Source organism: Artibeus jamaicensis, unplaced genomic scaffold (genome assembly GCF_021234435.1).
Source record: "Artibeus jamaicensis isolate MK-2021 breed Jamaican fruit bat unplaced genomic scaffold, CSHL_Jam_final contig_415, whole genome shotgun sequence".
Classification (NCBI taxonomy): domain Eukaryota; kingdom Metazoa; phylum Chordata; class Mammalia; order Chiroptera; family Phyllostomidae; genus Artibeus; species Artibeus jamaicensis.
The window spans coordinates 36,999,289-37,013,979 of NW_026521823.1; the positions used below are offsets into that span (position 1 = coordinate 36,999,289).

Consider the following 14,691-nt stretch of genomic DNA (forward strand, 5'->3'; position numbering starts at 1 on the left):
AGCCCCGAGTCCTCCTGGGAGTCTTCGGGTAGCCCGTGGGCAGCAGTCGAGCCTGATCTCAGGCATTGCTCAGCTTCATCTCAAAGCACCACTGTGAGATGCTGTGCGTGGTACCGTGAGGGATGCTTATAGCAACAGAACTGGTTGGGAAACCTGCGAGCTTTGTACGGATGAGACAGTGAGTCACTGCATTAAGGTCAAAGTCCCCAGACACACCATTAGAGAATTTTCTCCTTGAAATAAGTTGACTGTTTAATTGAAAAATTCATAGACCCAACCATAAAGTGAACATAAGAATTTCCCAGTGAATTTGAAGAACAGGAGTCACGTAAACATACGATAACCCTGCCATTTTTTTCAGAAACCTCAAATTAAAAAAAATTGTGGATTATCTACAGTATGTGTATCTGCAGCTGTTGGTTTGAAAGCTACCAGCAAACCCATACTCATGTCAGTAGTCATTGCCAAGTACAGCTAACGAGAGAATCCTCCCTTGGAGGTTTTCAGTTCTCTCTGTTCTCATTTCGAGTTCCAGATTTGAAATGTTGCTTAGGTTTTCATAGCCCAAACACCAAGCCCAAAGCTACAAAGAGAAAAGAAAACTGTTAATTTTTAATCATAAAAATAATAAATATGTAAATAAGAATTTCTGAAAATATAGCAATATAAAAAGTAGAAAGTAGGAATCTTTCCATTTCTGAGGTCCAGGAAAAGCCACTGTTTGGCAAGTGTCATTCCAGTCTCCTCCTTCTGTGTACCCAGCCGTCCATTCTATCGTTACAGAAATGGGGTGATTTTATGCAGACTGTCTTACGATGTGCTCGCCCCTCCCTTAGCAACACATCTAGGCGTCGTTTTCACTTCCATGCATACTCGTATTTACTGGTAGCTGCAGAATATTTCATTTTATGTGTGTATTATAATTTATCTAGCCAGTTCTTCTTGGTGCTTATGTGGGCTGTTTTTAAATGTTCACATTTATAAACAACCCAGAAATGAATGTTCTTTTACATTCAGGGGTGGGCAAAAGTACGTTTACTGTTGTGAGTCCGAGAAACACAGAGTTTATTCTTGTTTTATTATTTATTAGTTATTGCATTATTTTAAACACAAACAGCTTTAAACCTACTTTTGCCCCGCCCTATATATCTTTGGGTAGTACATGATATCACTGTGGTTAAAGTTCTAGATAAGATATTACTTGGTCAAAAGATTTCCTTATTGTACATTTTAATAGATTTGGCCAAAATGTTTGAACTAGTTTTAAACTACTTTGTAGATAAAGGTGTATGTTAGTTGTTGGGGCCTCTATTTCTCTTGATTTGTTTGCATTGTGTTGGACATCGAATTACATTTTTGAACCTTTTGCTTTTCTGTTTGCTCTCAGACAACCATCTCTAAACGTCTTATGCACTTGGCTTTGCCGGCTGCCTTGTGAGGTGTGTCACGTTGCTGTTTGGCCACATTACGTAGATGTAGTTAGTTATGTTCAAATCTGCTCATTGTTTTTCAAAGTGGCTTTGTTGACAATGTTCCGGGGCAGTGACTTGAGCCAAACGACACCCGTATTTGGTCTGTGAGGCTTTTCATCCTGTGCGCATATGAAATTGTTCCTTGGCTGCGCTGTTGTGTCTGAGATTCGAAGAGTCAGTCCCCCATGGTCTCCCCCTCCCTGTGACAGCCGTGTGGGGGTCGAGCCAGACTCTTGCTATGCTGCTGGCCATTTGACCTGCTCTGGGGTGTTCTCAGCCGCATCGCTGACCAACGCAGTGACTCACGCGGGGCCCGGTGGCCATGTGGGGGCTGCTGCAGAGGAGGCTCCTTCCTCAATGTCATCGTGCCCGTTAACCCCGTGACACTAACCATATGGAGAGCAAGGCGTCGGGTTTCTCCCCGGACATTCCTAGAGAAGCGCGTAGCACTTAGAAAGCTGGTGGGAAGACAAGTCCTGGGCGGGAGGGAGCCAGCCCCATCGAATTCATTGAATTTTCCTTTTAGTTAACCATGCTCAAAGGTGCAGAGGGTAGTTTACACTACATTTAATGAGATATGTAGAACTCAAGCTTGAATCCAAGACTTGTGATCTTGTTAGTGCTCTCCCCACTGAGGGAGGGACAGCATCCTGGCAGCTCCCAGGATGCTGTCCCCTGGCTGCATGCAGGAGGCCTGGATTCAGCATCCACAGCAAAGTGTCAGGGTCCAGTGACGGGAAACCCAGTGGGGGTACTATCGAGTGAGAAACTGGAGTGAAACTGAGGCAGAGAGAATGGGTCGCTGAGCCAGGGATGGAAAAACCAAGGACATCAAGGCAGCCAGGGCTTGCCTGCCGGATGCCAGTTCCTTCGGCCACTCTGAGCCCTGCCCACGAGAAGCGGGAGGAAGCTGCTGCCATGCTCGGGTTCATCAGGGTTCCTCGGGCCCTGGTCATGGCAGAGGCTTGCGGGGGAAGGTGGCCTCATACCTCCAGGGCGCAGGGGCCACAACAAGCAGAGCTGGTGTGCGGGCTTCCATCTCACCCACGGGACTGCCCTTCTCAGGACACTTTCCTGCCGTCCTCGCTTCACCTCCGCACTGCCCACGGAGTGCAGGGTGTGCAGCACCAATGACGCTGGGCCATGCTGGATTCAGGGACATGCTCTGAGCCCACTGGACGAGGTTCTCTCCTGCCACGTTGGACTCACTCAGCTTAGCATTGAAATGTACTGCTCAAGTGATGGACTTCTGCTTCCAGTGACAGTCTGAACTAAGTTTGGGATGCTGCATGACCTCTGTCCCCTTCAAATTGAACACCCGTTCATTGCTCTAGTTACATTGTGAAATCATCGGTCGATAAGGACACCTTTTCTCCATTATATTCCCTGAGAGTCCACTTAACATGGAGATCTCGGATCAAGATCCTAACCAGTTGACTGGGAGTTGCCCTCTCCCGCTCCCTTCCCCCACACATTTCCCTACCCCAGCCCACCTGCCTTGGATTAGTGCCTCACAGCTTTCATGAAGGCTGATAACAAAATATGTTTGTAAAGAACGAAGGCTTTTTCTTTTTTTTAAGCAGAGCTCTGGTTAACCAAGTTTATTTTCAGTTGCAGCAGAGAAGAACCAGAGAAGGCACAGGCCTGGCTGCTTAAATTCTTTCTCTAAAATGAATGTGTTCATTGTTTTCCATGAGAAGATCCTGAGGGTGATGGAGTGGGAGAGAGGCCATGGAGTGCTGCTGTTCAGGTAAGATGTCCAGTTGTTACGGGGATTTAGGGAAAGCAAAGAAAGTGCTGCGTTAAAAGATGAGGGGCATTTTTTGCATGTGATGCTGTGCCTTTTCCAGTCTTGTTTATCTCTGGGTCCTTGTTTTTATTTCATAGGACTTAAAGGTAGATCATTTATACTAAATATATAGCAATAAATATTGGGTGGGAACTCAAGGGCTTACTTGGCCAAAGGTGAGACATAATTAACATCAATAAGAATAATTACTATGATAGATGGAAATAATTCAAGTATGTTTAAATTGGTGAGTTTATAAGGAAATTTTACCTAAGAAAAAGAAGATAAAAAAGATGAACAGTAAAAGGACAGCAAACTCACAGTTATTAAGAACCACACCTAAAACAAAAGCAAACTAAGAGGATAGCTAGATCAGGAGCAGAAACATAGAAATGAAGATCACATGGAGGGTTAGCAACAGGGGAGTGGGAGGAGGAGAAGGGGGGAGGAGGTACATAAAATAAGTAGCATAGGTGGTAGGTAGAAAATAGATGGGGAGGGCAGGGCAAGAATAGTAGGGGAAATATAGAATCTAAAGAACTTGAGACACGTGGTCATAAACTAAAGGGAGGGAATGGTGGGGGAGGGGTGTGCAGGGTGGAGGGGAATGAAGGGGGAAATAGAACAACTGTAATGGCATAATCAATAAAATATATTTTAAAAAAGTAAAAATGAATTGGTCATCATCAGAGAATGCCAAGAAACAAACTCATGATTTGAGAACTGATAAGCAAGGGGGAAGAATCAAGCACTGATTTTCCTTTCCAAATAGGAATCGCACCATAACACAGCCCAGCAGGAGAGAGGGAAACATGCCAACTAATAATTGAAGAAGGAAGGAATATCACCATTTTGTAACCAGTAATGAATTGTTGGATCTAGGTATTAAACATGAATGAATACGAATATCACAAAACTAGAGACAACCAGATATTTTATACACTCACCACGAGTGGACAAACATCGAACCCCTATAACATAGTCTTCATAAAAAATATCTGAGAATGATTAAGCTTCTAGATGCAGCCACCGATTAGTCAGAAATACAAAGGACAGGGAAACATGTTAAATTACATCATGGAACTACATTCACTAAAATCCAGATTCTGGGAAAAATCCATGGGAAAAACAGTGCTTTTCCAGTGTTTTCACCAAATATGTCACAAGAAAACAAGAGGCCTACACAAGGGACCTAGAAGATCAAAGGAGATTCAAAGGCACCAATCAATTGTAATGGGTGAAACTTCTTTAGATGCTATTTTGTTAAAGTATCCTATTTTTTAAAAAAAACTGAAAAAATGCTTATGACATTTATGAGATCAGGAAATTTGAACAGTAAGGAAATATTATTTTGTTACATGCAATACTGGTTTTGTGGTTATGTTAGAATCTTATTTGTAGGTATGTGTTGAAATATTTACAGAAATGATACGAGGTCTGGAATTTTCTTTAAAAGCACAGGGTGAGGGGAGCAAGCTGTCAGGACAGAGGGGAAGCCAGACAGACTGTGGGTGATGGTTGTTAGGGCCAGGCAATATACACAGAGGAGATTATTGTGCTGTTTTGTCTCTTTGAGGTATACTCAAAACTCTACATGATGAAGTGTTTGTTTTTAAATAGAGAAATGCAAACGCTGCCTCAGTGTTTATGTTGAGGAGTTAATGTTGTTTTTTAAGTTTGTTAGTGATATTTGGAATTTACATGGTTAAAAAAGAAAAAGATTTTTGGGTCTGCTTCAAAAGAATTGGTATTTATGGGGGCAAAAATGAAATTAAAGTGGCCATCATTGTATAAGTTTGAAAATTTCCTAAGTGAAAGGTGACAGACAGAAGGTGGATGAGACTATAATTAAAACAAAAAGGATTATGGCATAGATTACTGTGCAAATGTCTCGTGTCTATGACTAAATCGAAGGAAAGTCAAATGTTCACTTTTATTATTAATATTCTTCTTGTTAAAGTTTTGGGTCATCAAAAGCAAAACCTGAGCACAAATTCACTTAGAGGTGAATAAAAATAGAAATCTGTTGACATTAAAGAATTCTTCTTTGTGGCAATCCTATAATAAAACAAGGAATTTCTCAGACCCGTTCCCTCCCTCTGTATTGCTTGAAGGTCACTAATACTATTGTGTGTGAGTAGCCAAAGAAGAGATTGTCTAGTGTAATTTGTATAAGCTGAACTGCACATTGCACCAATTTTTATAGTTAAACTTGAAATTTACCAGAGTTAGACCTTGAAATTTATATGTGAAAAATAGGTCAAGTCACATATTACCAAAGAGAAAAGGTACCCATTTACTTAAACTTTAAAATGAGATAGAATGTTTTTATCAAAATGGTAGGAGGTCCAAAAATGACTTGATTATATAAGGTCTCAGGTTCTGGACACTGAAAAATAGATTGAGAGGGTGGTGAGGAGAAATTTGGCAAAGTCAAGGTCAAAACCTGTGGCATTCAAATGTGTCTGAAGTAATGGGTGTTGTGGATTGCTTGCTCAATTTTCATTTCACTGTTCTTCTAGACAGAAATGTTGGTTACCTAAAAGTATGCCTATCCTGACTGTTCTGGCTCATTGGATAGTGGATTGAGTGCCAGCCTGCGACCTGAAAGGTCGCCAGTTCAATTCCAGTCAGGGCACTTGCCTGGGTTGCAGGCTGGGTCCCCCACTGGGGGTGTGTGAGAGGCATCACACCAATTAATGCATCTCTTGCACATTGATGTTTCTCTCCCTCTCTTTCTCCCTCCCTTCCCCTCTCTCTAAAAGTAAATAAATAACATCTTTAAAAGTGATGGATGCCCGATTCCCTTGCAGCTAGGATTCTGAGTGAGAATTTACTTCTGCTGATTATGTATCTTACGGGTTACATGTGAAGGCTAGAGTGAAGCGAAGACATCTTAATTTCCTTCTCAGTGAGGTGGTCCTGCAGCAGTGCTACATACAGTGTGCTTTCTTCAAGTTCCTGGGTTTCGAGAAACAGTTGCAAAGCTGAGCATCTGTGGAGGCTCCTGGACTCTGGCCTCCTGGTACCTGGAGCTATGGGAGTGGATCTTGAACCCATAGCTTTAGTAGGAGCCTTAGGTTAGCAGCTGGCCTGATAAATTTGTTTGCATTGTTCTGGAAGTCACTATTGTAGGTGCCACCCAGAATTTGTCTGTCAGCCCTCCCGAAGAGTCTGTAAGCACCCAGTTCCCTGCATGAAATTTTTGTGTTTAAGATACTTAAAATGATATTGTTTCCTGCTTTGTATCTAGTGGAAACAAGCAGCATTTCAGTTTTTAGCCTTTTACAAATGAATCTTAGGCCTGCCAAAATTCACCTTTCTTTGCTCACAGGCAATTACCAAACCTCCCACGTCTCTCCCCATCATTCCCATGTTCCGTTCTCTTGGTTCCTTCACTGTTTCTTGCCAGGAGACCACACATTTTTAGGTATCAGCAGTCAGAGAGGGACCAAGACTCGAGAGTAGCCAGCTGGAAAAGACGGCAGGGTGCCCATCCTCAATTACCTCTAGGTTCGGTTGCAGATTCAGCTGTCTTGGAACCCTGCCAGCCTCTCTCCCCCCACATCTATTATCACAATAATTCTAACATGTAGTTTTTTTTAATCTCTCTTCCAAGACAAGGTGCCTGAAGCACAGAGACATTAAATCACTTGTCCAATATTGGTGATTAAGGGAAGAATCAGGATTGAATCTCAATTTCGTCTGACTATCCAGTGAACCTTGGACAACGCACTGGGCTAGGCATAGAGTAGGCATCACAGTCTAGTTCTGTCTTCCTGCCAAGGCTTGAGTGGGAGTTGCACAGGAAACAGAATGATTTCTTTTCTCCTGCGCTGGTGATAACAATCTTCCTGCCTTTCTGTTGGTTGGTAGGAGAGAGCCAAGGGAGAGGGTATGGGAAAAACCCCATAAAAAAGGAGGTGAACAACAGAGACACAGGGCAGTGGAGGCGAGCTGGGGGTGCTGCTGCTGCGGTGGTGGCGGAGCTGGGTGGCACCAGCACTTTTGAGGTCCTGGTGAAAGGGTGGGTGGTGACAGGCCTGGGTGGGCTTCGTGGTGACAGTTTGTCTGCTGCTGGTGCTTAGAAGGAAGGAAGCTGATGAAAAGCTACTCAAAGAACCGTAGCACCGCTGCTCCCTGAGCTGGCCATTCCTGCTCACGCATTTCCTCCTGCAGCGAACCGCCCTCTACTGTGAAGGGGGGTGCTCCTTTCCGGCCCCCCAGACCCCAGACAGCTCGGCCAGGCTGCAGGCCTTGGTTGGAGCTCAGATGCCAGTCTTTCCCTGGGAGTAACGCACCTTCCTTCTACCACCTCAGGCCTCCTGAGTTCCATTCTGTCACTGTGCCGACTCCAAGGAGGCAGCATGCGAGGTGATCTGCCCCAGCTGGAGCAGGTGCCTGGGGACCCGAATGCACAGTTTGGGATTCCAGACCCGCCACTTGCTGTCTGTGCCATTCTCCTGTGATTCCGTAACCGATGTGAGCCTCTGTTTTCCTCATCTCTAAACCTCACAGGGTTAGACTATGGCTGATTGGGCCAATTATCCAAAACGTGGCAGATACTAAATACATGCTATCCGTTATATTAGCTACATACACCCTAAATCGTAGGAGGCAAACAAGGCCCACGGCCGAATCCAGCCCTCCACCTTGTTTTATCTGGCCTGGCACCTTGCTTCCACCCAGCAGCAGCACCTAGCTCCTTGCCCCTAGTTAAGGAGTAGTTCCATTTATACAGTCCTAAAGTCACATCGACCCTTTGAAGGCAACTGTGGGGCTGATGTGGTCCCCCGTGAAAAGGAGTTTGACACCCCTGCTCTAAATGGGATCAATGCATCACTTCATTCAGGGAAGCTGATGAGGAACTGGCGAGTGTCAAAGTGTGTTATTTTCATTGATCAGGATAAATTTTCCACTTAGATACTCCCTTCCAAACTCACGCAAAGTTGTCCAGTTCCTCACAAGTGAAGTATTGTTTTTTGACTTAGCAAGGGCATGGCATATTCTGAACCACTTACTGTCCAGTGTACAAACAAAACAAAATAATAACAAAGTTTTTTAGGGCTTGCTGATTCTGTTCTGAGGTGTCCGCTCACAGTCTGATCCAGCTGTGGATGCCCACTCCAAATAATCCACAGACGAAAAGGGTTTCCTCTTAAGAAGAGCTCATCTACCTGATTAGTCATATTGAAACAATTCCTGATTGTGCCTTTGCAGAGTGTCAAATATTTGTAAACATTATTCTGAATAGCTCAGGTGCCATTAGATGTAGAGATGTTGCAGAAATTTTATTTTGTCCCTCCCATTTTCATAAATGTTGGTGTTGTATATAACAATAATTTACACAGAGTGTAGAGCTTAAACTGTGTATTTTATAGAGGAGAGGAGGGAATAATCAGCACTTTATAGATCTCCTCATTTCCATCCGTAGATCATCTCACAGAGTACCTGGGTCTGAAACTCTCTGATCTTGAATATATGCAAAAATCTACGCTGCTGGAAGTGGAAATGAAGATATTTAAGTGGGGTGTTTCATTCAGAGAGCTCACGCGATGCTTGACTCATAGTTAACACTCGATACTTCCATTTCCTCTTGGGCATTTACTCGTGCCTTTGTTGGATGATCCTAACTTGCACTGTGTTCAGAAACTGTATTTTTGCAAGGAGCTCTTATGTTTCCTTTCTTGAAATCCATTGGCTCTTGAGACCTCATCATGATGTAACCTGGACATGATGTAACCTCATGGGCATAGGAGTTACGTGAAGTTGAGAAGACTGGGTGGAAATCAATGTTCTTGGTACCCACAGAAAAGAAGATATTACCAACCACCAGCAACAAGGCATGTTTTGGGTCTGTTCACTTTGAGGTTGGGAGTCAGATCTTCTCTTGGTCTTCTCTTTACTATTCACCTAGTACTTTGTTAACTTATTTAAAACGTCTAAGTAGTAGTCAGACAACCTCATTTGTCTCCAGTCCCCATTTATGAGATGATGATCGGGCCTACCTGACAGGTGTGTCATACCTATCAAAGCATAAATACTTACGGAGGATTTATTTTAGCAAGAGATAAAAAGTGTATAAGACGTGGCCTCTACTTTTGTAAAATTGACTGTCTAGCCTTGGAGACCAAAGGGAAAGAAAAAATACTGAAAAAATTGTTTTTTAGTTCAAGGATTAGCTGCTGATGCCAGGCGACGCGGTTGCTGTTCTGCCATGAAGCTCGTCGCACAGCTGGCTCCCGGCGGTCCACTCCGTCCCCCTCACAGCCCAGGGCTCGAGAAGCTGCACATTCGGCTTGAGATGTTGACGCAAGAAACACTCAAACCTGTTGAGAACTTGTATAAGAATTTATGTGAGGCAAACATATGCTGTGAAGCAGAAGCTCAAACGCTCCCCGAAATAACAGTTTGCAGCTCCTTTTATGCACTTGGAATTAAGGGAGGCCCTGGTTGGCGGAGCTCAGTGGATGGAGTGCCGGCCTGTGGACCGAAATGTCATGGGTTTGTGTCCCACTCAGGGCACGTGCCTGGGTTGTGGGCCAGGTCCCAGGTTGGGGGCGTGGGAGAGGTGACTGATCAATGTTTCTCTCTCACACTGATGTTTCTCTCCTTCTCTTTCTCCCTCCCTTCCCCTGTCTCTCCAAGTAAATAAATAAATTCTTAAAAAAAAATAAATTAAGGAGGGAAATAAGGAAGATTATGTGAAGGCAAGAGGAAGCCACTTGGGTGTGGGGTTATGAAATAGTTAAAATCCTGTGCTCTCTTGGAGGTGGCCGTGTGAAGATGGGATTACAGGGTAGTTAAAATATATGCTCTTTTGAGGGGCCTGAAAGAGGGCATTTCAAAGGTGTATTAACCTGGGTGCTTGGAAACAGTGGACAGGGCTTGCTTAAGGCAAAGATAAGCCTTTCAGTAAAGAGGTTCTATGCCTGGGGTGTGACTGCCTACCCTGCCCAGATAGGAATTGGCGGTCAGGTCACCCTGTGGGGTTACTTTCCACAGAAGCCCTTTTTTCGTCCACAAGAAGCCAACCTTTCCAGATAAAGCATCATCATTCTTTGTTATAGATACACATGTGGCCTGCTCTCCCCACCAGAAATTTCAGATTGGCTCTGAAGGTCCTTAGGAGAAAAATGAGAAGTGATACTGGATTCTACTCTGAGATTTGAGCTTTGGGTCTTGACTTGCATTTAATGATGGGTTTCTGGAAAGCCTTCTGTTCCCCAGCCTGCAGCACGGTATTGCTCTTCATGGTCCCATGAAGGAGAAACTCAGCCACTGACAGGAAGGAGCTTGGGGTTTCTGCACAGGTAGTAGTAGCACACTGGAGTCAGGACGCAAGTGTGCAGACTGAGCCCCTGAGCGGTGAGATGAGAAAACCCACAAAGCCCTCGGAGGCAGGAATGGCAGGTGTTTCAATGCCTCGTTCTAGAAGCAGAGTGTGAGGAGACGACCTGGAGCCCACACGAACTGCTCCAGCAAAAAGGCGAGGTGGACTGTCCTTGAGCTGACTCTGAATGACGGGCTGTGGAACCAGAGCACACAGGGTATTGTGTAGTTGTTGATAGGTCCTAGTTTTCTACCAGGTGGTTTCAGACAGTCTGGCTGGCTCTCAGTGAACAAGGAAAGGGGATTGGCAGGAACCGAAGGGTGCAGAGTAACTTCTCCTACGTGAGCTCTCCAGGAAGCAACTGGGAAGAAGAGAACCCCCAGGGGCTGACTCCCTAGATGGCACCTTCACTGCTTTGTAGTTGGGGGCCCTGAAGAGGTGTCTGCATATTAAACAAAACAAAACAAAAAACTGAGTGACTAAAGGCTGTCCAGACGAAGGGTCACATGGTGTAAATGCCACTCTGCCCTTCTCACACCATGACAAACATCACCAACTCATTGGGGCACGTTGTCCTGCTGAGAGACCTCACTCTGGCCTTTTGGTTGGAAAAAAAATTAGACATCCTAAGACAGCAAGAGACTAGTGTCAACAAAAAGGTGTCCCTCTCCTTTTATTTCAGTCGACGGTGGTAGTCATGAAGTCTCTTAATTCACGTTGATCTCGGTGACTTCATTCTGACTCAGAAACTGGAATGATTACTATTTTTTTCCATATTGAGATGAAGGTTAATTTTTCAAGGACAGACTCCTACTAACCAAGCTTTAGAAACCGATGTTGTGATGTAGTAAGACATATATTTGGTCTTTGTTCCCCTAGTTCCTGGCACAGAGCTCCTAACACTCTTGGTTTCCTGAGTGATAGGAATGCCTTTTATTATTCGTCAAAGCTTCTCCTGAGCATACCTGAGTTTATTCTAATGAGGTGATTTAAGGGGCATCCCTGGATAACGCAGAACAGAACAGGTAACTAGGAAAGCCAAGTGATTAGAGGCTTGAGGCTTGCAGCCTCTCCCAGGAAGTGGAGTGTGAGGGCAGCTGGAGAGTCAAGTTTTTTAAAATTTAAAAATATTTTAAAATTTATATCGGAACAATAAAACCAATTATATGTCAACACATATTCTAATTGTAGTATTCTATTATACAAGGGTAGCATGATTTGTTTTTTTTTTCTTTTTTGACTTAATCTTTATTGTATTTTTTCCCCACAGATTCCCATAGTTCCATAAAAACTCTTGAACAACGAGGTCTGACCAGCTTCCAGGAAGCTGGCCTGGACAGCACAGGGAGGTTCGCCGCCCCTCCCCCATGCCTTGCCCCGTGCCTTTCTTCCCCCTGGCTGTTTCTGAGTTGTATCCTTAACGATAAATCAGTAAACGTAAGTAAATGCTCCCCTGAGCTCTGTTAGCCATTCCAGCAAATTACAGAATCCAAGAAGGAGGTCATAGAACCTGATCTATAGCAGGTGGGCCAGACATGCCCCTGACAACCTGGGTTTGCAGCTGGCCTCTGAAAGTGGGGGGCATTCCCAAGGGGCTGAGTCTTTAACCTGGGGGCTTGATGCTATCTCCAGGTAGACAGTGCCAGGACTGAGGTGAATCTGTGCACCCCACTAGTGGGTGTCACCTGAGAATTGGAGATTTGCCGCAGGAAGATCTCTCACAGATCTGGTGTCAGAACATTGAGAGTTGGAGGGAAAATGCACTTCCATTGCAGATGTATAAACGGAAAGGCCACTTTATCAGGGCTCATGGATGACTATTCTTGCACAAGTTCGAAGAGGGCCTCGCCTTCCTGTAGAGTTGAATTGTAACCGGAAACTTTCTGGAGAAGGTTGTGCCCACGAAAGAACACTCAAACCTGCAAAAGATTTTTATAAGACCTTATCTGAGTCGAAACTGATGACAATTTCCCAGAAGCATGGTCGAAAAATGCTTTGGAGAGTAATTAAGGAGGTAATGTAAAGAAAATGACGGGAAGGTGGAGAAAGCAACCAGGAGGTCAGATTTCAGGACAGTTCGGATGACGTCAGGGTTTAGAAGGAGGGGCGTGAAAGGGAGCGGTTGGAAGGTGTGCCAACCTAGACAAACCAAACCACGGGCTGCCTTAAGGCAAAGATAAGGCTTTCACTAAAGAAGTTGTGTGACTGCAGTGTGACCGCCCAGCACGACCTGCCCGGGTAGGAATCTATGATCAGATCACCCGTGAGGTTCCTTCGCCTAGAACCCGTTTTTCATCCACACGTGGAACCGAAACTGAAAGAGTCATACGTGTACATTCACCGTTCATTTACTATCCGATCATTCTACCTTGGAGACAAAGTGTCTCATCTCATAGGGCCTACGTGGCAATAAAAGGGACTGAAGGTAAATAGGAAACAATGAACAAACAAGGTAATTCAAATACTATTACGAGGTACGAAGAGCGTAAAGCAGGGCACTGTGGCAGTGAATCAGACGTTTCATTTGTTCCCACATTCTTGGCTGACCGGTCTTTCTACACTCCGTGAATTCCTGACTCCAGAGGCAGAATAACTGAGACCTTGGCCCAGGACATGACTCCCTGGGGCAGTGCTTTAACGGGGGCTTTGCCAGCCAGTCTGAGGGCGCTCCTTGCTCACAGTCTTCCTTCAGAGCGAGCCGCACACCTGGTGCTGGGGAGCAGCATGGGGCACTGACCAAGAGCACGCGCTCCGCCGCTGGAGCAGGGACCGGGATGCGCACTGGGTGTTACTCCTTCAACAAATGTTCGTCGAACATGTATTATGTACCAGATACTGCACTGGCCTAAACAGCAATGGTGAACCACATGACGTCCTTGCTCTCATGCAGCCCGGGTGGCAGGCCAGGTTGCAGGTTGGGGGTCCATCCCTTCCCCTTTTTCTGAAAGTAAGTAAATCTAAAAAAATTAAAATAAAAGGGGTAAGAAGTACTATGAAGAAGAATGAAAGCAGTGGACTGGGAATAGAGTCCTGGAGTGGTTGCTATTCTGAGAAGGGTAACTTGGGCACAGTCTTCCCTAGGCAGTGACACCGGGGACCTGAATGAAATGAGGGGGCCAGCCATGAGGATGTTTGAGAGAACGGTCCAGGCGGTGGGAAGGCCAAGTGCGCAGGGTCCGAGCTGAGAGCACGCCTGGCGTGTCTGAGGATCAGCCAGGGGGCTCCGAGCTGGAGCGGGGTGGGCCCGGGGGAGCGGATGTGAAGTGGGGTGGGACACGGAGACTGAAGCCGGATCGGGCAGCGCCCTGTTGGTCACGGTAAGGATTTCCTATTGCGCAGTAGTACCCCCCTTCATCTGCAGGGGGTATGTTCCGAGACCCCAGGGGGTGCCCGAAACCACAGGTCACACCGAACCCGATGAGAGCCCCTGCTTTCCTGCACATGCCCACCTTGTCACTTGAAAGAGGCACTTTACAGCTTCTCCTTGGCACATCGAGTCACTAGCACCCTTACTCTCACACTTTGGGTTCACGATGAAGTAAAATAAGGGTGACTTCCACACAAGCCCTGCCACCCTGGGATGGCTGATCAGCAAATGTTAGGCCCGGAATTAGATAAAAGTAGCCAAGAGGAACCCGAGGCAGGCTCCAGACTGTCTCAGCAAGGAAGATAGAAAGTACAGAAAGTACAAAGAGTGCTGAACAAGATAAACCGCCTTGTGCATGACCTTGTCTTTGCAGAAAAGTATCCATTGTTGCAAGCAGAGAACATAGCCATGTGTGTTCTCTTGAGATAGCCAATTGCTAACAGCTACGTCTGCTTCTGTGTTTGCTTGCTTGCTCACCCCAATAAAAACCCCAGGCTGTAAGCGCCAGGCGCGACTCTCATCTGCAGCCATTTTGGCACCGTGTCTCCGGAGACACCCCGAGAGTTCGCCCCTGTGCAGGTAAAAACTTTGAAACTTTGGCCAATAAAGTTCCATCATAAACTCCTGAAGGCTTCCGACATTTGTTGCTCGCATTGGGGTATGTTACACAAACCAAGAGAGCCACTGGGTGACTAACGGCAGAACAGAGACGTTGGACAAAGGGAGGGTT

General features: G+C 45.4%; 1 long non-coding RNA gene across 2 annotated transcripts in view; it reads left to right on the plus strand.

The window, feature by feature from the left end:
- The window catches only part of LOC119037484 (uncharacterized), a 41,613-nt gene extending 27,834 nt beyond the window's left edge, over positions 1 to 13,779 (plus strand). The window contains exons 8-9 of one of the 2 annotated variants that reach the window (XR_008391671.1): positions 3,084 to 3,222; positions 9,432 to 13,779. This is a non-coding gene — a long non-coding RNA (uncharacterized LOC119037484). Of the gene's footprint in view, positions 1 to 3,083; positions 3,223 to 4,033; positions 4,135 to 9,431 lie in introns of those variants that run through there. The other variant, XR_008391672.1, reaches the window with a different exon arrangement.
- The last annotated feature ends 912 nt before the right edge of the window (positions 13,780 to 14,691 follow it).